At 41.4% G+C, this 26,489-nt stretch overlaps 1 protein-coding gene across 1 annotated transcript in view; it reads right to left on the reverse strand.

Annotated features, from left to right (window-relative positions):
• Positions 1-26,489, reverse strand: part of LOC126355605 (zinc finger protein AEBP2) — a 137,887-nt gene that overhangs the window by 57,346 nt on the left and 54,052 nt on the right. The gene's annotated exons all lie outside the window — the stretch shown is intronic.

Raw genomic sequence — 26,489 nt, forward strand, 5'->3', positions numbered from 1 at the left:
CGGTTCTAGGCGCTACAGTCTGGAACCGCGTGACCGCTACCGTCACAGGTTCGAATCCTGCTTCGGGCATGGATGTGTGTGATGTTCTGAGGTTAGTTAGGTTTAAGTAGTTCTAAGTTCTCGGGGACTGATGACCACAGCAGTTAAGTCCCATAGTGCTCAGAGCCATTTGAACCTAGTTACTGGGGCATCTGCCACTGCGTCGAGGAACAGTCACTTTGGCTCCGGATGTTGCATTAATGGGGAGAGACACTTATTGGAATACTAAATATGTGTGCCATATCGTGATTCGAACCTACGATCTACGACTTTCGTGGATAAGTGCTGTACCTACAGACTATCGAAGTAAGACGAACAGCCCTCCCTCATAGCTTTACTTCCGGCGGTATCTCATCTCCTGTGATTTAAACGTATTAGAAAACCCCCTGCATAATTTGCGGAACCAGCAGTCCTGTAAGAAAGGATATTGCAGAGACATGACCTAGTCACAACTTGGGGGATGTTCCCAGAATGAATTTTCGCTCTGCAGCGGAGTGTACGCTGATGTGAAACAACCTGGAAGATTAGGTTGTTCGCAAAGATCCCAGTTCCGCATCCCGTTCCGGCACACAGTTTTAATCTGCCACGAAGTTTCATACCAGCGCACACTCCGCTGCATGGTGAAAATTCATTCTGGAGTTATTGGAATATCTCAATCCAATTGGTGTGTGTGTCGGGTTCTGTAGCCATCGAGAGGACAAAATTAACACAGAGTAGGATGAAGTGTGTGGTGATATCGAATCAGAAAGAATACTGCTGGCTTTCTTTTTATATTTTTGCTGTTAGTTGATAGCGAAAGTATCTCTTGTCCCGCGACGAGATTTGGATGGTCAGACTTTCCTATGTTGTATAGCTACCCAGATCGTCCGGTCAAACACTTGTGATATTGTATTTGAAACTGCCAAATGTTAGTATATAGTATGGCGGGTATATGGATATTTTTTATAATAGGAATACTAGGATAATAGTGTAATATAAAGACTGAAACCGGTCGTGTGGACTAAAGTTCTAATTAAGCAACTGGAGCGGTTTTCATTAATTAAGTGCTTTTTGTTGCAGAAATAAAGTTTTCATTTTTACGACTTATCCATGAACCCATTTCGCCTTGACTCAATGAAGTCCAAATAGAAGAGAAAAAGTGAAAGCTTTGTTATCAATATCTGATAGCGGCACTAAATCTTTCCATGCCGTGGGAGGTGGAAGCAGCGATACGGCAATGGACTCGCATTCGGGAGAACAAGGATTCATATCCCCACCCGATCCTCCAGATTTAACTTTTCTGTGATTGCCTTAAATCGCTTAAGGCAAATCTCGGTATGGTTCCCTATCTATCCCGAATATGCCCTAATGGCATCGGTTTCAACTGGCCATTAAACCCTAATTCTCCTTCCTGTCTTTCATATGAGTAAATTTTACCGGGGTGGGGTGGGGGTGTTTAAACTTGGTACCAAAAAACAGTTAAGGTGAGGTCACAATTCTACTCAAGGTTTCTTTGGTATGGTTTTACGAAACATGAAGTCAAGTCTGTGCCACGAGGACGTAAGTGACTGGAAGCCAGTTATGCGTAATCCTCTGGCACATTGCGCATACTTTCGTGTAATGTTTTGCCAATCTCAGGCGTCGTTGCCAATAAAGTGAAGTGATAAAACTGGCCTTGTTTCGTCACATGCAGAAGTAACGAGAAAACTTTTCTTGTTAGTGAAGAATGTTGTGCACGTATTTACGACACAGAAGACACAATGAAAGAAAGTACGAATAAAACAGACTTACAAAATCGTTCGTCAGTATTTACTGCAAATATTATCACACACTCTTTCCTCGTGTGTTTTCTGTAAGATTATTTTGAATAGAGATCTATTGCGTTTTGTGTTCCTGATATTTTCAGGCTGTTGAAGGCTGTAACCAGAAAGTTTTGATTATGCTGCAATTGTAATAAAGAAGTTCTTCTGAAATAAGCAGTATAATTGTCTCTCTCTCTCCTTCTTTATATAGAGGATGATTCTTATTAAAGTTGAAAAACCCGTAACCAGCAATTAAAATAAAACAAGACATATGGGGCCGCAAATGTCGGGAAATATCCCAAAAACTGGGTGACAATTGTTGAACATGTGACGTCACCAGACGACATCCATCGCTGCACGTGCTGTGGATGGGCTTTTCGATCCTACTATCACTAGTGCAGTGCTATACTTCGCTTAGCTAGGCTACTCTGTTTTCGTAAATGTAAGCCGATAGACTTGTATTACCACTACTGCGAGAACCACCGTATCACACAGGATAATGCAAGAACGAAATCAGGGTAGCCTAGCGGACAGATGTGTTATACTGCCACGTAACGGCGAGGGTAGGACCACAAGCCAAACCGCTGCACGTGCGGTGAGGTACGTCATTTCGTGACGTCGCATGTTTAACATTTATCATTCACTTTTGCGTGTTTCAGACATTTGCGGCCGAAAGTGTCTTGCACATTACTACTGGTATAAACTTCACTGTTTTGTCTCTGCCTTGTGTTATACATACAGACACTAGATGAATAATTTTCTGGAAAAACTAGATTTTCACTACTACTTTCTTCTTAATTCTCCGAAATACATTAATTAGTTCTGGAAACAGTTAGATGATGTTGTGGAAGAGGATATTTATATTCTTTACTAGTGCTGAGCTAGACGATATGTTAAACGTACATATCATATATTTTCCTCATTTCGATTATTTTGGCGTTTAACGTAAACTTTTCGAACAATAAAGTCGTTGATTTTACAGTGGTTTGTGAAGCAGTATTAATCACAGATCGATTTGATACCACCTTAGTCATTAGCATTGAGACGTGAACTTTTTTGATACTTTATTTAATAAGTTGTTAAAAAGGATTTTAATCTGCACGGAAGGTTTAGAGAGGAAAGCAATCTCTTATTTTAATTCATTGAAAGAGTTTCTAGACGGGGAAAAAGCAAGATCAAAGTCTAAGCTTTCAGTTTCACCTGGTGCTAGATTATCGATTACAATTCGATACACCGAGAGAAGGAGAGAGGCCGGTTTCATTCTTTGTCCGTAGCCTTTTTCAGCGACGTGAGCAGTAGAGCAAGGAGGAGCGTATAAAAAAGTTGTTCCTAAAGTATTACAGAATCATGCCCTCCTTTTTGCTACCACGTTCGTTCGTATGATTTGCAGCTTTCACCGCCGTAGGCGAACCTGAGTTTTTGCCACTGTTTTCGCAAAGAAACAGGCTACACTGAAACCTGATGCGGTGCAAGTCTTGGGCAGTTATCTCTTATTAGTGAATGTCCAGTTTATCTCAGGTTGTGGGGCCACAGAAAAAAGTAATGTTCGACGGAAGGCCTCACTTTATTATGAAAGCGGAATTTCGTCACATATGATGTCTCATAAGGGGTATGTTCATATCAGGGGTGTCATCTGATTCAGAAAGTTCGGATCCTGAATAACTCCGTCATATGCATGGCATATTACGTCGCTCAGATCTTTCCCCTTCCCGCGAAGATGGCTAGGAAACTGAAGCAGCTGTCTAGTCGTTTTCGAAGGAAGCATGAATTTTTAGATTACAATACGAGATGACGGCGCGTGTGAGTTTTCTCGGGTGATTGGGCCTTTCCGATATTCAAAGAAAGCGTTTGTGTTATTTGTTCGCCGCACCATATTGAGTATCTCTCACGCAATCCACACAGTCACGCTCGGTTATTTCACTTTCTGCGGTCGAGCAGTCTTCATTCGCCTGTCGATATTGGTCAAGTGAATTTCCAGTTAAAACATGTCCGTGAATTTTATATTCTATCAGTTATTTGGGGGCTGATAACCGACAATGGCACGATCTCACTACCACATTTTATTTAATGCGCAGGAGAGGGATTGACCGTACAGCGGCTGTTGAACGGGGATCGCCGCAAACTTCTTGGAAGACGGCGTGGTTTCATCTTAGCCTTCCTGTCCTTCCAATGGCGGTGACGCCCTCGTGGTATCAAGTGTACACAACCTTTTACTCACCAGTGAGCGCCTATTTCGTGTATGATGATGATCATGTTTGGTTTGTGGGGCGCTCAACTGCGCGAGCATCAGCGCCCGTAAAAAGTCCCAGTTTTAACGCAGTCCAAAGTCCAATCTAGCCACTGTTACGGATGATGATGAAATGATGTGGACAACACAAACACCCAGCTCCTGGGGAGAGGAAATCCCCAACCCGACCGGGAATCGAACCCGGGACCCCGTCATCCAGAGGCAGCAACGCTAGCCACTAGACCACGAGCTGGGGACTAATTCGTATGTGACTTAGTGTCACGAATCAATGCCGTCGCTGTCTCACCATAGACACGCTACAATATAGATTTACCTGTCTTGCTCACGAAGTAGGGCTGAGAATGCTACCCACCAATTGTCGGAAATGTGTGATTTATTTACCATAACATATTTGGGGACTACGTTATCCCATGAACAAGTTCTCTAAAACAAAGAAACACAAGTCATTACATCGTATTATTTCACATACTGACAGCCAGCAGCAACATGCATTGCGAGACATAAAACTCTTCCCTGAACATCTCACGTTGGCGCATAAAACACTCACAAAACTCGGTTATTGAAGACACCTGCCTGGTACTGATTGGTGGAAGTACCAGTAACCATAGCGCAGAAGTCTTTAGTTTGTCTAAATTTGTCTCACTAACTGCTACAACTCTATGCTTCAGTTATCGCTCAAATTTATATTTCTGTGGACAAGCGATATTCAGAGCTGAGTGTTCGATCAGAAACATTTAAATGGAAATGATAAACATTAATTTGGCGTCTTATTAAATCCAATGCAGATCTGTTATTTAGTGTCTACGTTAGCAAAGTTTATGACATGCCAAACTGGAGGGCCACGTAAATGCATTTCTTACTATAAGGGTGAAAATTGTAGTCAAAATGTTACCCAGATTTGCTAGAATTCTTTCTGTCCTTACGGGGCTTCATGTTTATATTCCACCACTGTCTTAATATGGTACTGCGTATGTAACTACCTATGATGACTTGCCGCCTTTAGCGTTAGTATTTTGTTATGTTCAGTTAAAGCATCATCAGTAACCTGATTATTAAAAATGTATTACAATTTTGTTTTACTGGAGAGCGAACAATGTTTATTAAGGTATTTTACATATTGCCCTGTATCGATGTATGTTTCTTCATTAGGTGAGAATGTGCTGTCTTCGTTCACATTTTGCAGATATTTCTGTCTTTGAAACTGAACCTCCAGTCTGTTTTCATTTGCAGCGCTACATATCACCCCGATGTGGCTGCGCAAGTTTCAGTGTTGTGTAACTTTGTAACTGTTGCTCATCTATGTTCGTTTGAACGTTTATGTACCTTGTTTTGAGAATATTTTTATTGAATGAAAAGAACTGCTCATGTTGTTGAAGTATTTAGCAGCAGTTACGGATAACACTGTGACAAAGGTAGAAATTAAGTTGCAACTTTATCTAACAGTCACGCCGATCTCTTTAATTAATAATGCAGATGCGTAGTATATTTCTAGTATTTCACGAGAAAATGTCCTGAGATCAGACCACAGTTTAGTCTCGTCGGTCACAATTGTCTTCTGAGGACTTTATACGTTTGCTCTTTAAGGAGACTTCTACTGAGGTATATGCGTAAATTTCTACGAGGGCGTGTTGATAAGTAATGCTTCCGCATTTTTTATGTAAAACTCTTAATGTTTTTTAAATAAAACCAACGTTATTAATATTCTACATCTTTATTCTTCCGTCTACGAATTTATTTCTCAACATAGTCACGCTGACGACGAACACATTTTTCCTAACGAGAGACCAGTTTGTTCAAATGGTTCAAATGGTTCTGAGCACTAAGGGACTTAACATCTGTGGTCATCAGTCCCCTAGAACTTAGAACTACTTTAACCTAACTAACCTAAGGACAACACACAAATCCATGCCCGAGGCAGGATTCGAACCTGCGACCGTAGCAGTCGCGCGGTTCCGGACTGTGCTCCTAGAACCGCTAGACCACCACGGCCGGCACCAGTTTGTTGATAACGTCTCTGTAGAATGTTTGATTTCGTTGACGGAGCCACAACTTCAGTTCTGGTTGCAAGGCCTCATCAGAATCAAAAAGATGTTGTCAAAGGTGTTCACCAAGTTTTGGAAACAGATGAAAATCGGATAGGCCCAGGTCGGGATTGTATGCAGTATGATCGATGTCAGTGAACCCACTTTTGTGTGGTCTGGAATTGTGCTTCCAGTTTTCTCGTTCACCGACATAGTTACTTTACACACCGCCATGTTACATGGAACATTTGCGGTCGCAAGTGTCTCGCATATTACTACTGGTATAGACTTCACTGTTTTATCTCTGCCTTGTGTTACGTGGATGGATAATTTGCTGGAAAAAGTAGATTTTCACTAGTACTTTTTTCTTAGTTCTCCGGAAAACATTAATTAGTTCTGGAAACAGTTAGATGATGTTGTGGAAGAGGATATTTATATTCTTTACCAGTGCTGAGCTATACGATATGTTACACGTACATATCTTTTTCTCAATTCGATTATTTTGGCGTTTAATGTAAATTTTTCGAACAATAAAGACGATAAATTTACACGAGTTTGTGAAGCAGTATTAATCACAAATCGGTTTGATACCACCTTACTTCATTAACACTGACACCTGAACTTTTTTGATACTTTTTTTAGTAAGTTGTTAAAAAGGATCTTAATGTGCACGGAAGGTTTAGAGCGGAAATTAGTCTCTTATTTTAATTCATTGAAAGATTTTCTAAACGGGGAAAAAGCAAGATCAAAGTCTTAAGTATTTTGTGCGGTTGTTTGAAACTGACTCCAGCCTCGATGGCCAATGTAATCTGTGCACTTGTTTATTATCAGTCTCTGTTTGATTGCGGTCCTGGAGTTTCCAGCAATTCTGTCACCACAATAAGGCATGTTCACAACCTCAGACGATTTACTGATCCATGAAGATGTTATCCATCAAAATTTCCTTTAGCCAGTGGTAGAAGTCAAAAAATAAGTTAGCACATTAGGACAATATAAGCTGAGGGAGGATTCTTTAAAAATAATACATTGGTGTCATTCACTTGCCAATTTACAAGCGAAAAAAAATTACAACTGTGGAAGATATCGCCGGCCGCGGTGGCCGTGCGGTTCTGGCGCTGCAGTCCGGAACCGCGTGGCTGCTACTGTCGCAGGTTCGAATCCTGCCTCGGGCATGGGTGTGTGTGCTGTCCTTAGGTTAGTTAGGTTTAAGTAGTTCTAAGTTCTAGGGGACTTATGACCTAAGATGTTGAGTCCCATAGTGCTCAGAGCCATTTGAACCATTTTTTTTTTTTTTGTGGAAGATATCACTTATGGGTTAAATGGTGCAACTGTGTGCAAGCTGACTAGTTGCTTATGTACATCATGCCCCAATTCTGTATTGTTTGTCATAACCCGATTTCTCTCATGTCCGTTCTTGTTTTGCAAATAAAACTTCACTAGAATAGCAGCTGCACTGACACAATTCGTAAAATTTAATACGAACTTTCATAATCAAACTTCAGTACATAGGTAGCTATGCTTAAACAGTATCGTATACCTTTGATAGCTACCAGTTTTCGGAAACGCTATTCTTCGGCATAGCCCCGATGTATAGACGTTTCCATCTGTTCGGAGCATTGAAGATACAGACCGAGTGAGGTGGATCGACGGTTAAGGGATGGGTTTCAGACTCTTTCCAACCATCAGGATTTAATTTTCCTTTGCGTCTCTAAAATAAGTCGAGGTAAATACCGAGAAGATCCTTGAATATCCTTGTCCAAACACAGCTAGTGCTCTGTGTGGAATGATCTTGGCGTCCATTTTTCACAACAGCGTTTCTTCCTTTCCTCGTTGGAGGAGGACTTTTGTTGTAGTTGAGCAAAGATCAATGCGGACTTTTGGTGGCGTGGTTTGGAGTGTTTGTCGTAGGTTTGTTCTATGCGGCCATCGACATGTTGCTGCAGGAGGGGACAAACGCTGGGTCCAAAAGAGTGTTCGAAACCAACGAGGGACAGCGCAGTGCTACAGTATATCAGCATAGTTGTTGTTGTTGTGGTCTTCAGTCCTGAGACTGGTTTGATGCAGCTCTCCATGCTACCCTATCCTGTGCAAGCTTCTTCATCTCCCAGTACCTACTGCAGCCTACATCCTTCTGAATCTGGTTAGTTATTTCATCTCTTGGTCTCCCTCTACGATTTTTACTCTCCACGATGACCTCCAATACTAAATTGGCAATCCCTTGATGTCTCAAAACATGTCCTACCAATCAATTCCTTCTTCTAGTCAAGTTGTGCCACAAACTCCTCTTCTCCCCAATCCTATTCAATACTTCCTCATTAGTTATGTGATCTACCCATCTAATCTTCAGCATTCTTCTGTAGAACCACATTTCGAAAGCTTCTATTCGCTTCTTGTCCAAACTATTTATCGCCCATGTTTCACTCCCATACATGGCTACACTCCATACAAATACTTTCAGAAACGAATTCCTGACACTTAAAACTATACTCGATGTTAACAAATTTCTCTTCTTCAGAAACGCTTTCCTTGCCATTGCCGGTCTACATTTTATATCTTCTCTACTTCGACCATGATCAGTTATTTTGCTCACCAAATAGCAAAACTCCTTTACTACTTTAAGTGTCTCATTTCCTAATCTAATTCCCTCAGCATCACCCGACTTAATTCGACTGGAATAAATAATACCTCTCAGAGCTTTTTGCATTACTCTCTGAATCACTCTCGCATACATGGAGTGTGCTAAATCCTCTCTGCAAATATTTTGACTGCTTCCTTCAATAGTAAGTCAAATGACCAGTGTGAACGTTGGATATGCACTACGAAAGCCAAACACGTTGCTAAAAGCGGCTTCGTGAGAGCGTTCGTAATCACATGTGCTCTCACACATCGCCTGTCAGAGTAAATATCTCAACATAATTGCTAAAGCCGTGTGTAAATGTCAGCTCTCTCTCTCGCTAAGAAGGAGGTCACTCGTATAGGTCTACGTGGAACTAAATCGTCGGTTCGTGTCCTCAACAGGACAGGAGATGTTGGTTTTTGTGCGGCAACAGGCAGAAATAGCTTTATCTTACGTTGAAAGAGAAATAGCTGCGAACAAAAGGAACAAAATAGACATTAAATGCACTGCAGAGACTGAAATCCAGGAACAGCTTTCTCAGAACATTAGACGTACCTACAGCAACAGATGAAATATCTATTTTGCGACTGTGGAAAGCGTAGGACCCTCTTCCCAGTGGTTGCAAAATAGTATCTGAAATTCTTTCACCTTTTTATGACAAGGATGCCAAGCGATGACTGGCGTGGAAATCCTTCATCAGAGTTGGGCAGATCCACGGTTAATGTGGTAAGATGAGGTTACGACAAACAAGATATTGTGAAGTGCGGCTTTGAAGAAGATCACAGATTTAAGCTAATGCTACCTCAACGGAAGGTGACTTGTCTCAGGCCTCGGAGAATGCACTAGAAGCGGCCAAGTGTGGTCGATTTCTATATAATATACTGTTTGCTCACTGAGTAAATGTATATGCTTTGACACGAGAATAATAATAATAAATAATAATAATAATATTATCAAGGCCCCCAGAAAATTGTTTGAGAATGGAGAATTTTACAGTTCTTCTGTTTTTCACGTCTACCTCTATTTGTATACTTGTAATAGGGCTACGAGACAGCTTTTTCGTAAGAAAACAGTAATTTTCAGTTGCAGATCTTTGTAATCATCATTGTCGTAAGTTTTTTACACTGAACAAGCAGAGCTTTTGATAGAGGCTGTAACTCTGTTCAATAGTTCGTTGCTGTTTCCATCGTTTTTGATAGCAGATGAGATTGACTTACTATGGGAAGCTTTTGTAATTGTCTAATAACATTTGTTTCTGCAATATGAAGAGCTTATTTTTACGGAAAGGATGACTGAGATTTAAAGCCCCTTGGATGATTAGGTTATTCGCTCGAATAGAACGATTATTGGGCAGAATATCGACTGTGGCCTTTTCAGTGTGAACTAGTGAAGACCAAAGCCTGGGTAACTGGACGGAGTTTCGAGTCCTGCTCCTTCCAAATATGAATCTAACGTCTTAACCATTTCGCCACCTCGCCCGGTATACAAATTTTTCTGTCGTTTGCAGATGAACTTTGGCCACAACATCATGCCTATTTAAAGGAAATCGTCCTAAATACTATGACCAGGAGCACTTCAGTCTATTAATAATACGACATTGCAGGATGCAAGAAGACAAACTGCAACGTGGTCCCTTCATATGTCTGAAGAGTCGAAATAAAGTGTATGTCAACGAAAGAAGATGAAGACGCTGTCAAACATGTTCCTCCATTTCAAAGAAATCTTTATGATTTGGAGGTAAGATGTTTGTCAAATCTTATGAGAGTAGATGTTATAAGTACTTGAACACTCAAATTACTTCTTTCTGGTCTACACAAATGGATCCTTCCACCGTTTTACAGCTAGCACAGCTCTTACATTTTACACTCTGCAACCTCGTGTATGTAGCGCCACAAGATGTGCGTAGAGCATCAACGAAAATTGGAAGAAAAGTAGAAACTGTGTTGCAGACTACTCATCATTGGCCTTGCAGTCCAGTAATAAAATCGACAGAGATTCTAAGGGAGCTAAATCCATTTCAACACTCACTTAAAACCTTACAGTTTAGATGGAAACATGATGGCACTGGGATTTCGTTTTGGGGCTTACCAGTTGTCACTGCGTATAATAATAATCTCGTCCGCTAGTGAAATTTATTTGGTAAATCATTATCCTGTTCATTTGTTGCAATTGGGTGCGTTTGATAGAGATTATTTTGTGCGCAGAGGTCGTTGCTGAGCAAGAGTTGCACACTGGATACAAACAACAGAAAAATCTACGACGTAAAAGATTAATACTCTAATTTATAGCTCACAGTATACGGACTAATTCTGGTTCTAAGTATATGTCACGATCCCAAAATGAGTATGTGCTGTTGTAAACGGTCCTCTTGCATCTTTCTGTTCTGTAAGTAAGTTCTGTATTTTTCTGGCACCAAATATTTCCTTAAATTGCTCGAGATTTCAGGATACCATCTTCTTTATGGTTACTGTATTTTATAATTATGAATTCTTGTAAGCTCAGATTATGCCCATTTTCGCAATAGACATAATTTATGAATGTATTCTATTTCTTTTCATGGCATCAGTCCTGCATCGCAGTAAACCATCTGGTCCATAGCATTCTCCTCCGTCTTTATCTCTTTTCGAAATCGTTCTGCAGTCCATTTTTAAATTACGGTACACATTTAAGTATTTTGTTCCCAGTTTTGATGTGCTAACTGAAGACTGTTGTTTCTATTATTGTTTATATTCTGACTAATATTCTTTCAGCAAATGTCTTACTTTATCTTTGGTATTCTACGGTTAACGAGACTTATTATGTACGAACACAATGGGTTAATCACAGACAGAATATTATTAAAGGTTGTTGCATCAACAACGCATTAGTCTCATAACTATCAGCTGGGATTCAACAGTGGAAGACTGTCAATAACATTCTATTTATACATTACCTCACAGTAATGTCAATGAAGATCTACTACAGGTAGTTTAGAAAATGTCAGTCTAGTGCGTTATGTTTTCCTATCCTGCTTATTCAGCCTGGAGATCTATTGGGGCGTCAGCCCCGTGCCTCTGATAGGTGAGTCGCCTAAAGAGCCATATTTTCAGACGAAAATGCCACTGTCACTTTCGCTGTCTTTGTGGTAATGCACAGAGGACTGCAGAATTAAATTTAAAATGAATGTCTTTCAAACGCGCTGTGCTCGGTCTTCAAATACAGTGACGTACCACAATAGATTAAAGTCCTTCAGAGAAGCAGGAAATTTTATTTGCATTTCACGGCAGACGCCAGTAACGCTACTAAAAATACAAGAGGCAATAGGGGATTAATTTGTGCCAGCCTCAACCTACGTCAACTGTTAAATCAGAGAAATATGTTTGTCCAAGACTTCATATTCTCAGAAGTTCCAAGTAATATGATGTCTCATATTCTCCTATGGTCTTTAACGATACATCAGTTACATTCTAGACAGCAGTAACACATTCTTTCGTTGTGATGTCATGTTCTGGTAATTTCTAACTTTAGACTCTCATGTTGTCCAAAGGTCAAAGGGAAATTGTCCTTAGATAACTTCAAACAACTCGAGGTCTGTTCTTCCTAGGCTTGCTGTAATAATATTTTTCGCAGAATTCAGCACTTGGAGCTAGACAGCACTGTCCTATAATCCTATTTCGTTCTTCCCTCCCATTGAGGTACTGGACTCGCATTCGGCAAGATCCGTGCCCAGCCACCCGGATTTAGTTTCCCTGTGATTTTTGTAATCAACTAAAGCCAATGTTGGGATGGTTCCTTTGGAAACAACACGGTCTCCATCTTTGTCCGTCTCTAACGACCTCGCCGTCGCCAGAAGCTAAATGCTTATCTTCCGTCCACCTTTCTTAATTTCTGATAATGAAATCTACTACTTGAGCAGTACAGACAGTCGCATCATTTCTCAGTTATGTTGGATGAAGTACATTTAACAATGACAGATAGTTTTGAAAGTATACATTCCATTGCTGTATTCATTACAATATTAAGTGATCCCAGAACTTAACTGCTCTTTTGACATACATCTGGAGACACTTAAATGATATTTTGACTTGCATCTGATGCCACTTGATACTTTTGGTTTCAACACTCTTTTGTTCTTCGAGACGTGTTTTCCTGTATGAGGCGGTTTTTTGTTTCCTATATCTACATCTACACGATTACTCTGCGATTCACAGTTCAGTTCCTGACAGAGGGTTCATCGAACTACCTTCCATTCTCGAACAGCGTGCGGGAAAAGCGAACACTTAAATCATTCCGTGCGAGCTACGATTTATTTTATTTTATGATGATGATCGTTTCTTCCTATGTAGGTGGGCGCCAACAAAATATTTTCGTACTCTAACGAGACATCTCGTGACTGAAATTCCATGAGAAGATCCTGCCACAACGAAAAACACCTTTTTTATGATTGCCTCCCCAATTCGCATATCATATCCGTGGCACTCTCTCCCCTATTTTGCAACAATACAGAACAACTTACCCTTTTTCGAACTTTTTCGAAGTCATCCGTCAATCCGATCTGATGCGTATCGCATACCGCGCAGCAATACTCTAGAAGGGGACGGGCAAGCGTAGACCGTAGGCAGTTTGTTTAGTAGACATGTTGCATTTTCTAAGTGTTCTGCCAATAAATCGCACTCTTTAGTTCGCTTTTATCTGAGTAATCGTTCCAGTTTACGTTGTTCGTAATTGTAAACCCTAAGTACTTATTTAATTTCCAGTCTTCATCGTGTAACCAAAATTTAGTGGATTCCTTTTAGTACTCGTGTGGATGATTTTACACTTTTTATTCTTAAGCATTAATTGCCACGTTTCACATCATACAGATATCTTCTCTAAATCATTTTTCAATTGGTTTTGATCCCTGATGGCTTTACAAGACAGTAAATGACGGCATCATCCGCAAACAATCTATGAGGGCTACTCAGATTGTTTCCTAAATCGTTTATGTGGACCAGGAACAGCAGAGGGCTTCATCGGGAAACACCAGATTTTGCTTCTGTTTTACTCGATTACTTTGTATCAGTTATTACAAACTGTGACCCTTTTGACAGGAAATCGCGAATCCAGTCGCACACTGAAACGATACTCAGTAGGAAGGCAATATCATTAGAAGTCGTTTGTGAGGAACGGTGTCAGAAGGCTTCTGGAAATATAAAAATATGGAATCAGTTTGACATCCCCCGTCGATAGTACTTCGTGAAAATCAAGAACTAGTCATGTTTCACAAGAACGATATTTTCTGAATTCGTGTTGGCTGTTTTCCAATAAATACAACGTTATAGTATTCTCTAGGCAGTACACAAGATGTGTGATTGTTATCTTCTGTCCAGAAAGTAAGATTCAGTCACCATATTTACGAGGTGTTCCCGATTGTAGTTTTCGTAAACCATTTTCGATACCGCCTCTGGTTGGCCATGTGAACACTTCAATATCAATGTTGGAATAACAGCTACAGCTACCGGATTTCCTCTCTCGCTATAGATATTCGCACACGTTTAAACGCTACATCTTTTTTTAAACATGGCTGCGCTGTCAGGTTCGTACTTGCCGCGCGGAATTAGCCGAGTGGTCTGGGGTGCTACATTAATGGACTGTGCGTCTCGTCCCGGCGAAGGTTCGAGTCCTCCCTCGGGCATGGGTGTGTGCGTTTGTCCTTAGGATAATTTAGGTTAAGTAGTGTGTAAGCAGTTAAGTCCCATAAGATTTCACACGCATTTGAACATTTTTTCTGGTTCGTACTTACTCTTAAAAATGTCAGCTAATTCGGACGGATTGACCTATGGTAGGGCGAAGAAGAAGAAGAGGATGGTTCGTACTTACTCTTAAAAATGTCAGCTAATTTGGACGGATTGACATTTGGTACGGAGAAGAAGAAGAAGAAGAAGAAGATGAAATATCGGCCTTAGCAAGAAATTGTTACTACTTATAAGCGAGTGAAGAAAAGCAGACGTCGAGTGACAAAATCGGAAACTAGAAAGCTGATTTCGAGAGGTCGTACTTGGGAAACAACTGACGATCAAAAAATAACATTAGATCGGACCAGAAAAATCTGTTCAGGTCTTAACATATAAACTCGTCTGCAAAAATCGTTTTCGGACATTCGATTTTTGTCTTTCGGAAGGTTTGTTGCATGTAAAAGTAGCACGTGTGTCGGTGATGATTTTATTCTCTATCAACTGGTGTATTTTCGCTATGTTACAAGGAGAGAAGAGATGTAACTGAAACCCTCATAGAGCGCGCTGGAAACAGTCACTAGGAGAATGAAATAGAGTGCTCGAGTATCTTTTTCACGTCTATACGATCTCGATCGATGCTCGAGCATTTCCGTACAGTTGTGGTTAATTGCACCGATAAAATTGTCTCATGCCGTAGTTTATCCACAAAATTCAGTGTCTCGAATTATTTCACAAAATATCAGATGCTACCTCTAGTGCGGAAGAGCGCTGCAGGCAGCGAAAGTACAAACGATTCCGGAAGGCGGCGGCGAAAACGGGTTCTTCCTTAGCGAAAGCAGTAACTGACACATGCGACCTAACATCAGCTGACCTCGCGATGTACGTACTTAATCGAGATTCTGCACTCGCCCCTTCGCTGGAGGAAAGTTATACACGAGGTGAACGTTGGATGCCTCTGGATGTGCGGAGGCTGACGTCGGTGGTCGTGATGGGCGCCGCTGATGCTGCATCCGGCAATTTCAGCTGTCGGCGAAAGCTGGTACGGAACGCGGAAGACGGTTATCTCGAGAGCAGACCGGCTCGGAGAGGACTATATTGCCGCTTACGTAAATGCTGTAACCACTCTGCAGACTTTGTGTGTGTGTGTGTGTGTGTGTGTGTGTGTGTGTGTGTGTGTGTGTGTGTGTGTGTGTGGTGTGTGTGGTGTGTGTGTGTGTATGTCTGCTCACACACGAAACTATTACGTGAGTACGACCATGCTCCAGCGTGCGTCGAACTCGTTCACCCAGGAGACACGTGTGTTTCTTCCAAGCCGAGAGCGGCCTTCGTAAGATGAACGATACTGGCTCCAAGGTTGCTACGCTGCATATGCTGTGCTGGCACGAAAGATTAGACCGGCTGTTGGCAGATGGATAGTGTTTCTTCGAGAGAAGAGGAATTAAGTGCTATTTATTATGATCAGAAAACCGAGTGTAGAACATAGCTTAGGAACAAAGGAAGAAACGAGGGTTGGACGTTATACTCGTAGAACAGGTGGCACCGAGGTCGTTACATATGCGGAACGAAAGACGGTGGTGACATGTGAAATGTTGATTTCGAGGTCATTGTGAGTGAGCATTATCATGGAACGGTATACAGAGCACGTGATGCTCGAATGTCCAAGCGGTGTCAGATAGAGAAATTATTCTAGGTATACGATCGTGCCTTGACGTACGACTAGAACGAAATGTGAGCTTGCGGGTAGTATTGTTGGCAGGTTTCATCTGGGAGACTAACTACAACTGTATCTGATGGACTTCACAGTATGTGCCTTGTGCCTAATAATCTACTGCTAGCATGAAAAGTGGAAGTATTTCCGCAACATTTTCCATTTAGGTTGAGAGTTATTTTATTTCCATTTTTGCCTACTGAAGATCTCTGAACCCTTTCCACTTCTTAGCTCTGTGTACGAGACGGATCCATGTTCAGCCGAGAAAATGATCTAGTTTAGTCATTAGCTAGCACTGTAGCTTTGTGACTCATATTCATGTGAATTAGTCTGACCTGTTACGAAGTTTCAGATGTGCCGTGATGAGTCCTTACGTATTGCAGTGTTGTGTTTGTGTTGTTGCGGAGGCGTATGGAATGAAAGGGATGGAGAGACGAAGTCCAGTGCAGGCAAACACGAGTAGCAGAAACGGGACAAGTTTCGCATATCTTTCGATGAAATGTGTACTATCGGCAGTACACTATCGCTGAGCTCCATGAGACTCTGCGTACAGACTTAGAGTTTCATTCAGAAGACTAATACTACTTTCGTGGTTATTTGTCTGATCTGTTATGAATTTTTAGATGTACCATGTGGATGATGTGGTGAGTGCTTATGTGTTGCAGCGTTGTTTTTGTGTTATTGTGGAAAAATATGGAATGAAAGGGATGGAGCAGGTACAAACACGGCTAGCACTAGCGGGGCATATCTTCCGATGGAATGTTTGCCACCGACTGTGCTCAGTGAGAGACTGCATTTCATTCAGAACACTATCATTACTTTGATGACCAGAAACTTTATGTGACCATCTTTCCACACCTTGCAGGGAAAATATTGGGGTGTAATTCGTTGCACCATTTGGATTGGGACGATTCGCGGCTCTAACATGAACGCAAACCCATGATTTGGTAATTTTTCTACGGAAGCAGATCTATTGATCATATTCTTTGTTATATTTATTCGGAGATTTCCGAAGATTAGAAAGATATCAATCTCAAAGAGTCTAACAATGCGACTCTCTGATGGGTGACTTCTACAGGAGTCCAGACATCACGATGTGCTTGATACATGGGCAGCCTAATTTAAAAGTGAATTAGATGCGGAATTCCAGAGGTTCGTGATATTCCTTCATTCTTTGAAACGCAATCCAGTGCCAGAAATACTCGTATTTGTGCGACATCGAATACCACTGTTCCAACAGCAGAGCTGACAATCAGCATACGTAATACAATTTCTCCCACATGCATACCAAGCGAAAGAACCGATCATAATATAATCAAATTCCATATCTTATTTTAGCGTTTATTCTTCTTTAACCTTTATACAGCTTAAGAAGCAACCACCCCTTTGCGTATGAATTACAATATCTGCTAAAATTATTCCGCAGCCGCCACTACGTATTTAGGGATTAAGAACGACTTGATAATTGTTTTGTCTAAGGATGTCACTCAGGATGGACAAATTTGTCATTGCAGATTCCCAGGAGCTTCAGCAAGGGAAGATATAATAGCATGAGTCCTCTCAAAGCAGGAGAAGAATTTGCGCACGTACCTTTCCGACATCAATAACGCCGTTGTTATCGAAAAGCAATTACGATTATTGTAAAAGGACTGGCTGCAGGTGACATCCGATGCCAATAATAAACTTGTATCTGATGGGTGGTTGGTATAATACTCTGTAAAATGCAGCGACGCCCTACTGTCAATTTTTTGGACCTAGCAGAACGACGACGGTCTTTGTGCTGAAGCCCATCTCTGTCCTCTAGCGCTCCACAACAATATCACTGTCAATGGCACCAAGCATATGCGCCTCCTGTGAAATCTCTCTGGTGAATATCCGAGTTTACAGGCTCCAGTTGCCATATCGCACAAGATTTCATTACATTCTCTTAGTCAGTTCATTCTGACACAAGTAAGGAAACAATCTAATCTACAACAAACATCAAATACCTAACCACGTAATTTCTTCAAAGAAAGAATATCTTCAGGAATGGAAAGGTCTTTGAGGCTGGTAAAGAGAAGTCCGAGGGCGCATTGAAAGTAATGCTTCCGAATTTCTTATGTGAAAACTCTTCAAGATTTTTAAATAAAAACAATTCATTAACATTCTATATCTTTATTCTTGAAGTCTACATGTTTAGAACTTTGTCTTTAGATCATTTTACTGGTACCATCGCTGTAGAATGGTTGGCTTTGTTGTCGGAGCCACAGCCTCGCCCTTGCTGGCATCACTTCATCAATACCAAAGGTCAGTCCTCGAAGGTGTGGTTTAAGGTATGGAAAGAGTTGAAAATCGGATGGTGCCAAGTCGGAATTCTATTGAGGATGAACCATGACAGTGAAACCAAGGCGTCGGATTGTTACACATGCCGTGAGTGGCCTGGCATCGTTGTGCTGAAGGAGATGGTGCTCCATGTGTGGACGAATTCTTCGAATTCGTGCTTTCAGTTTTCTGAGGGTCTGTCAAGCACCGACATTGTTACATAACGCACCGCCACGTTAACGCTACACTTCGGAGCCCTCTAGCGGCAGAAGGTTGTACCTTGCATGAGGGAAGCGGGAAAATCGATCGAGTAAGATGCACGACACGAAATACTTCAACTGATCTTGAGATCAGTATAAAACATTCGGAGGAATTACTTTTCAGCACGCCCTTGAAGACAGCCACTGTCCCAATAGCAGTCAGCATCGAAATCCATATCTACGCACGACCTAGCCTCACTGGACGCCTCTCGAGGTCTGCGAGACTACTTATATTACTTGTATTCGTAACTGAACTGCAAGTTGGTATTCAATCTGGTCCCGACGTATACGGTATCATCTCCTTAGAATTTTGCGCTTGATGCATTTGCGCGCGTGTTTTGTAATTATTATTGTGCTTGACATTCATTTATTGCGACAGTTCAAGAAGTTTGAGTAATTTTCGAACATTTCAGATTCATTTGTCACATCCCTCTACTGTTTTTTGAGACCAACAGTTAAAATTCACAATAACTAATGACATGTCTTTTTTTGGGTCATCAGGCTTCTGACTGGTTTGATGAGATCTGCGAAGATTAGCTGTACCGTGCCAAACTTTTCGTGTCAGAGTAGCGCCGATACCCAGTTACTGTTGAATATATTCTTGTTGCTGAATATATTCAAATTTCTGTCTTCCCCAGAAGTCGTTGCTCTTTACGACTCCCTCTGCTACCTGACCTCTCAACACGGGTATAAGATCCTGTTCGTATTTGTAGTAAGTGTCTTCCAAATATTCTTTTTCTCGATGATTCTGAGAAGAATCTCCTCATTTCTTATCATTTTGCTAACAGTCTTTGTGAGTTTAATTGGGGCGTATACAATTCGGGATGTGCGGGATCTGTGAGCGCCGCTGTAGTATATATAACAAATTTTCTTCTTTTGGACGAGGCACGATAATGATAATGTGATTACTTTTGGTTGAGGGATTGAATTTTGAAATGACGTCGATAGAAAAGTCATTAATTTTGAGCACCATTTCCTACCCACCTTCGACATCGATTTCGAAGACATTTTCACGTCAAAAGCAAGTTTACGTTCTCTCCCCCTTGTAACAACTCTTACGAATCGGATACATAGCCTGAAGTCGCAGAGAGCGCATTCATCTAAGTTTCACGAGACGTGTAATGCATGTACTGAATTTCAGTGGGGGAATAGTGGTACAGAGGTTGAGTGTTACAGGGACAAAGAGCACGTATCTCTGAGGACAACAACTGCAAATTAATAATTTGTCCATTCATCAGCGGCAGTTTCGTGTCCTTCTCTGACACCACTCTGTGTAATTTTCTGCTTTTCTTTGTCCGACCCCTGTAGCTGAGTGGTGCCGGCACGGTAGCTCAGCGTGTTCGGTCAGAGGGGTAACTGCCCTCTGTAATAAAAAAAACCGAGTTAATCGATCAACAACGAACTTAAAAGGGTATCTTACGACGTCCGCCCCGAGCAGATGCGACGAACAAAAGCGAACAAAAGGGAAATGCCGGCACGGTAACTCAGCGTGTTCGGTCAGACGGTTAGCTGCCCTCTGTAAAAACGCACAAGTCGCCGAAGTGGTGTCAAATCGAAAGACTTGCACCCTTCGAACGGTCTACCCGACGGGAGGCCCTAGTCACACGATTTTTTTTTTTTTGGTTTTCTTTTACAGCCTTAAGAACGCTACCATTCATTACATTTCTCCATTATAGAAAAGGTATACAATTAGAGGTTGTCAACTGGTGGATATTTCATTGTGTAAGTAATTTCTTTTTTTTTGTACAGCTGTATTCATTGTTGTTCTGTTCATTTCCTAGTGCTATCGATTTCGGAGTTGTATGAGTTCATATTCAAATATTTTATGGAGTTGATGGTACAATCAATTTCCACGAGTAAATTTGTTTTGGGAAGCTGATTTTACCATCCAACTCTAGCAGGTGGGCGGGCGGAGTATAGAACACTGAAATGTATAGTACTATGAAGTGAGCAGATGAGTAAAGAATACAATTGTAAAGAAATTTTATTATACACTGAAAGACATTTCCTCTCTATCATTTCCTGTGAAAGCTCTTTTTTACGGAGAAAATATTTCTTAGGGTACGTGACGGTAGTTAGCAGAGAAATTACGACCGGATTTCCCCCTTCACTGCTGGAGTCAAAGAAGATGACCTCCAACGGGGGTTAGAGAAGAGTTATCCTTTCACTGGAGTCGAAGTAGCGCCACCGAGCATGCGAGCGGCGAAAGTGGATGCTGAGAGCAGCAGGAGTCGCCCCTTCCATTTTCCTTGACCGGAGCGAGAATAACGAGTTATGGAGTGGCGAAACGCTGTGCTCCGGACCGGACCGGTCCGCCAGGGTGAGCGGACGGTCAGCCTCCATACTACACCCACTCAGTAGCCCTTTCTGAGGCGCAGTTGGTGTAAGCACTCAGAACAGGTTAATTACCAAAATTTCATATCTTCGTTCTCAATCGGCCGCTTGTGTCAGGCTACACACGACTTCAAAGGAATTTCTCTCTATTTTTTACACTCACCGGTCAAAAGATTAATCACCCGCTTAGAAGAGGAAGTTGCTCGCGTTGGAGCGCATTGGATGGTGTAGATCCAGTATCAGGTGGTTATGTGACACTCGATCTCTAACGTTGTTGTGGTCTTCAGTCCTGAGACTGGTTTGATGCAGCTCTCCATGCTACTCTATCCTGTGCAAGCTTCTTCATCTCCCAGTACCTACTGCAGCCTACATCCTTCTGAATCTGCTTAGTGTATTCAGCTCTTGGTCTCCCCCTACGATTTTTACCCTCCACGCTGTCCTCCAATACTAAATTGGTGATCCCTTGATGCCTCAGAACATGTCCTTCCAACCGATCCCTTCTTCTGGTCAAGTTGTGCCACAAACTCCTCTTCTCCCCAGTTCTATTCAATACCTCCTCATTAGTTCTGTGATCTATCCATCTAATCTTCATTTAATATCCTCTCTACTTCGACCATCATCAGTTATTTTGCTCCCCAAACAGCAAAAACCGTTTACTACTTTAAGTGTCTCATTCCTAATCTAATTCCCTCAGCATCACCCGACTTAATTCGACTACATTCCTTTATCCTCATTTTCCTTTTGTTGATGTTCATCTTATACCCTCCTTTCAAGACACTGTCCATTCCGATCAAGTGCTCTTCCAAGTCCTTTGCTGTCTCTGACAGAATTACAATGTCATCTGCGAACCTCAAAGTTTTTATTTCTTCTCCGTGGATTTTAATACCTAATCCGAACTTTTCGTTTCCCTTACTGCTTGCTCAATATACAGATTGAATAGCATCGGGGAGAGGCTACAACCCTGTCTCACTCCCTTGCCAACCACCTTTCCCTTTCATGTCTCTCGACTCTTATAACTGCCATCTGGTTTCTGTACAAATTGTAAATAGCCTTTCGCTCCCTGTATTATACCCCTGCCACCTTCAGAATTTGAAATAGAGTATTCCAGTCAACATTGTCAAAAGTTTTCTCTAAGTCTGCAAATGCTAGAAACGTAGGTTTGCCTTTCCATAATCTATCTTCTAAGGCAGGTCGTAGGGTCAACATTGCCTCACGTGTTCCAATATTTCTATGGAATCCAAACTGTTCTCCCCCGAGGTCGAATTCTATCAGTTTTTCCATTCGTCTGTAAAGAATTCGCGTTAGTATTTTGCAGCTGTGACTTATTAAACTGATAGTTCGGTAATTTTAACATCTGTCGACACCTGCTTTCTTTGGGATTGGAATTATTATATTCTTCTTGAAGTCTGAGGGTATTTCGCCTGTCTCATACATCTTGCTCAACAGATGGTAGAATTTTGTCAGGACTGGCTCTCCCAAGGCTATCAGTAGTTCTAATGGAATGTTGTCTACTCCTAGGGCCTTGTTTCGTATGTCATGGAAATGAAGTTGTGTGGGTGTGTCAGTCGGTTGCATGGAACCAGCGCAATAAGATGGGTCGACGTGGAGACGTGAAAGAATGGCAGAAAGGAGATAACATGTTGTACGTACGGTGAACCACACCGTGAGTGAAGTTGCCCAATTTGTTGGCGTTTCAAGACGGAGCGTTCAATGCGTCACAGAGGAAGACGTAACCCAGGAACAGTGGTCGTAAAGTATCTAACCGACACGGTCTAGAGACGAATGTCGTGCCAACGAGCATTGCTGATGTCAATCGATGCAACTCCATCTCAACCAACTTACGAGTTAACACAGTGAAGGGAAAATGTGTGCTTTGGATGTTTGGACTCGAGTACCTTGCGAAAGGCTATTTCTCACAACACGGAAACGTGACAGTAGCTGACTGGAAGTGGTTTGGTCCTACGATTAAAGGGTTTGACTGACTTCTAAAGATCGAACGCATCGAGTGCACTGACGGACCAATGTGGAGCTTATCTCACGGTGCGGTTCATACTGGAGATGATTCTGTGAGGGCATAGGGGTGGTTTACATACCATGGGACCGCTTATTCGGATAACCGTGAACAGAAATCACCGGTCACCAAAACTGATAACGGCCGGGAGAGCGGTGTGCTGACCAGATGCCCCTCCGTGTCCGTATCCGGTGTCGCCTAAGCGCTGAGGATGACACGGCAGCCAGTAGCTACCGTTGGGTCTTCGAGGTTTGTCCGGACGGTGTTTTTGTTTGTGAGCATAAACCGGGATGTTTATTTCAACATTCTCGGTGACTAAGTATCGCCCTTTCTTCTACATCTTCACAGTTAGTTGTTGTTGTTGGGATGTTTAAGGGGGACTAAACAGCTAAGGTCATCAGTCCCCCTCACAGTTAGTACTGTGGACAACTCCGTCTTACAAAATGATAACACAGGTATTTACAGGGCTGCAGTAATACGTTTCTAGTTTAACGAACGCTCAGGGCCTCGACTGACTCACTAAATCACTCGATTACAATCCAATATAAACTGTCTGGGAGTGTCTGGAATAGCGCATAAAGCTTAGGAATAAACAGCCCTGCAGTCTGTTGTGCCTGTAGGATCTAATCGACACAGCTGTATATGGTATATCTGCGTAAACATGTGTATTTTCTTACTGGCTGGAATGAGGCCTCTATCAAAATTAGAGGCGACGTTACACGGTATTAGCGTCTCTCCTGGAGGTGACTAACTTTTTGTGCGCTGTATTTACCTAAAAATATTGGTCTAAATGTTTTTTAAGGTTTTGCAAACAGCTACAAGTCCCACTTGGCATTTTTTATTCACCGGTTTCGCCCTTCAAATAAACGAGAGCATCATCAGAATATACAGTTTAAAGCTGGCTGACAGCACTGAAAATTGCGTTCAGAGTTGGCTGACAGCTCTAAACATTAAACCAGTTGTACTGTAAAACTTAGACTTTCGTTTAAAAAGTACAGTTGTAAATAAAGTTCACTGACGGTGCCAAGATAAAATAACACCTAAAGACAAAATGATGCACATGTGGAATGATATTTGAAAGTCTATCAGACTCATGGCTAGACTGATAGTCTCCTCAGTCTTTTGTGGTATTTAGTACCAAATTTTTGCTCGAGTTTGCGACATTGTTTATTTTCTTCGCAGTTTAGAAAATTCTGTTATTGCGTACCATCTAAATGTGACTTGTGAATCTACATAGCTGTTAAATTAGTTACGCACGTGAGCGAAATGAAATTAGTGATACAAATCAGCAGCAATTAGGTGTCACTTTTACAGCCGTAGAACTAGTGAACCAGTGAAAAAAATCAGGATTTATCATAGATGCTAAAGCAACAGAGAAGCAGACTATTTGGAATTTCACTTACCTAAAAAAAAGATAATGTCTTCCTAAATCTGAGAAGTAGGGAGATGAAAGATGACAGCTCTGGTGGCAAATAACACTGATCAGACTTTTTTGTTAACTTTTCCGTAAAACGACAGTCACATGAGTGGGGCTGAACTGCTGAATCAATCAGAAATCATGTATGATGACTGTGGTGACAGCCTGCAGAAGGCAGACATTTTAACAGTCGACAAATCGTTGCGGCAAGTTAGAGTGAAGCGTCTCACAGGAAGACAAGTCACTGTTACAGAGTGATTGCACCGTTTCGACACGATTGTGGCGTAAGACCTACTCATACCAGTCGGCTGTTGACAGCCAAGGAGAGTTCTTCACCCACTGACTTTCTCCTTTGGGTCTGAGTGTTGGCTTACTTACTGGTAAATCTTGCGCTCAAGTTTTCCTTTCGCCTCTTACCCTGATTAAACAGTTGTGCTGCCATTAGTGAATACGCCATCCCGTCTCGAATCTCCTTTTATTTTTATTATTGCCGTGACACAACGACGTTGTAGTTGGAATGTGATAATTTAGTTCATTAAGAGGAACATCTTCCGTGTTTTGAAACTGTGACGGGGCTTTAGTGGCGATTGCCTCTACAACTTTCACTGTCACTCAGAAATGACACTGTTAACTGCGCAACGAAGCGCAAATGGCAACGATGGCGTAGTATAGAGGCCGATAAAAATTGGAAGAGAACTTCGTTAAAAATCACTGAAATCTATGCTTTTCACTTGAAAACTCTAGCCGGTATTAGTCGAAAACAACCGGTGACGCCATGTGTGATTTCAACAATGATTTTTCTAGTTACAAGAGCGTTCACGAGTTGATCAATTGATGACGGAACTTTTGAATAATTGCGTACCTTTCATCAGGGAGTAATCGATTGAGAAACAGCGTCCTACGAAATACTTTTTCTCCTTGCACTGTTTTCAGAAATAAGAACAGAAGGATATACTATTTATGTTATTTGGCTGACTAGAAGTTATACACTATTTGATGATACAGTTTTAGAACGAAGTAAGTTTTTCAGTAATCTTTGGATGTCAGTCATTATTTCACGAATTCATAGATGACGAAAACGAGGATATAGCGGAAATTACTTCAGAAGTAAATAAGTGTTTTTCAGCAGAAGAAACGTTGTTCCTCTGAGTTAAATGCCAACAATCATCTTTTTGTTCTGCTTGAGAAACTGCGAGATTCTGGGTAATAAAATAACGTTGGTCGAGGAAGCCCACTAATTTGCCTCAGCCTTCCCATCACGTAATGAAAATGCGGCAAATGCAGCGACGAGTCGCTTTGGACAGGTATTCCCTGACTGACACGTGCCTTGACTACAGCAGTCTCCAGTTGTGGCGGAAACAGCCAACAGCAGATGAGAACGACAGTCGGCCCCTTTCGACAAACTGAACAGCGTCATCTGCCCCTATTTCGTGTGCCAGTAACCGCGACATTAACGTGTGGTATGTTAAAAGTGATGAGGTATTTGGAACTAAATTTTGGGGAAAGTTAGGACCGATAACCAGCTCATTTTTATATAGTTTATTTGTACTTTTCAGCAAGTCTCTTAAGGAAACGTTTAGCTAGTTGCATAAGGGAAGAAAATATGAATGTGGATATTTCATTACCATTACTTCTGTGTATTGTGATATTAAATTTTAATGTACTTAGGTGTAGATTACAACCGTTAAACACACACATTTCTTTATTGTCATAATTTGAGAATTTGTGTCCAGACTGTTTTATGTACGCATGAAACTCGTTGAGAAATGATCGTAAATGATTAAGACGGAGGGACATGTTGTGTGAAACCTTAGTTAATTCTTGTACATATTAATGCAATAAAACTTCAGCAATAGTCGTTACGTTTTATTTTATTACTTCTTTATTACTAACTCTATTCGCAACATATTTTGCAGCCCTTATCGACATCTGAAAATTTTTATCATTGTACGTTACATAGCTCAGGAGATATAACGTCATAAACATTGTGATGCTCGACAAACTGACGTTTCTTAAAAAGGAGCTGTTTTACGCATGGGAGTTCGACTGTTTGAAGAAC

This window comes from Schistocerca gregaria, chromosome 3 (genome assembly GCF_023897955.1).
Source record: "Schistocerca gregaria isolate iqSchGreg1 chromosome 3, iqSchGreg1.2, whole genome shotgun sequence".
In the NCBI taxonomy this organism is placed as follows: Eukaryota; Metazoa; Arthropoda; class Insecta; order Orthoptera; family Acrididae; genus Schistocerca; species Schistocerca gregaria.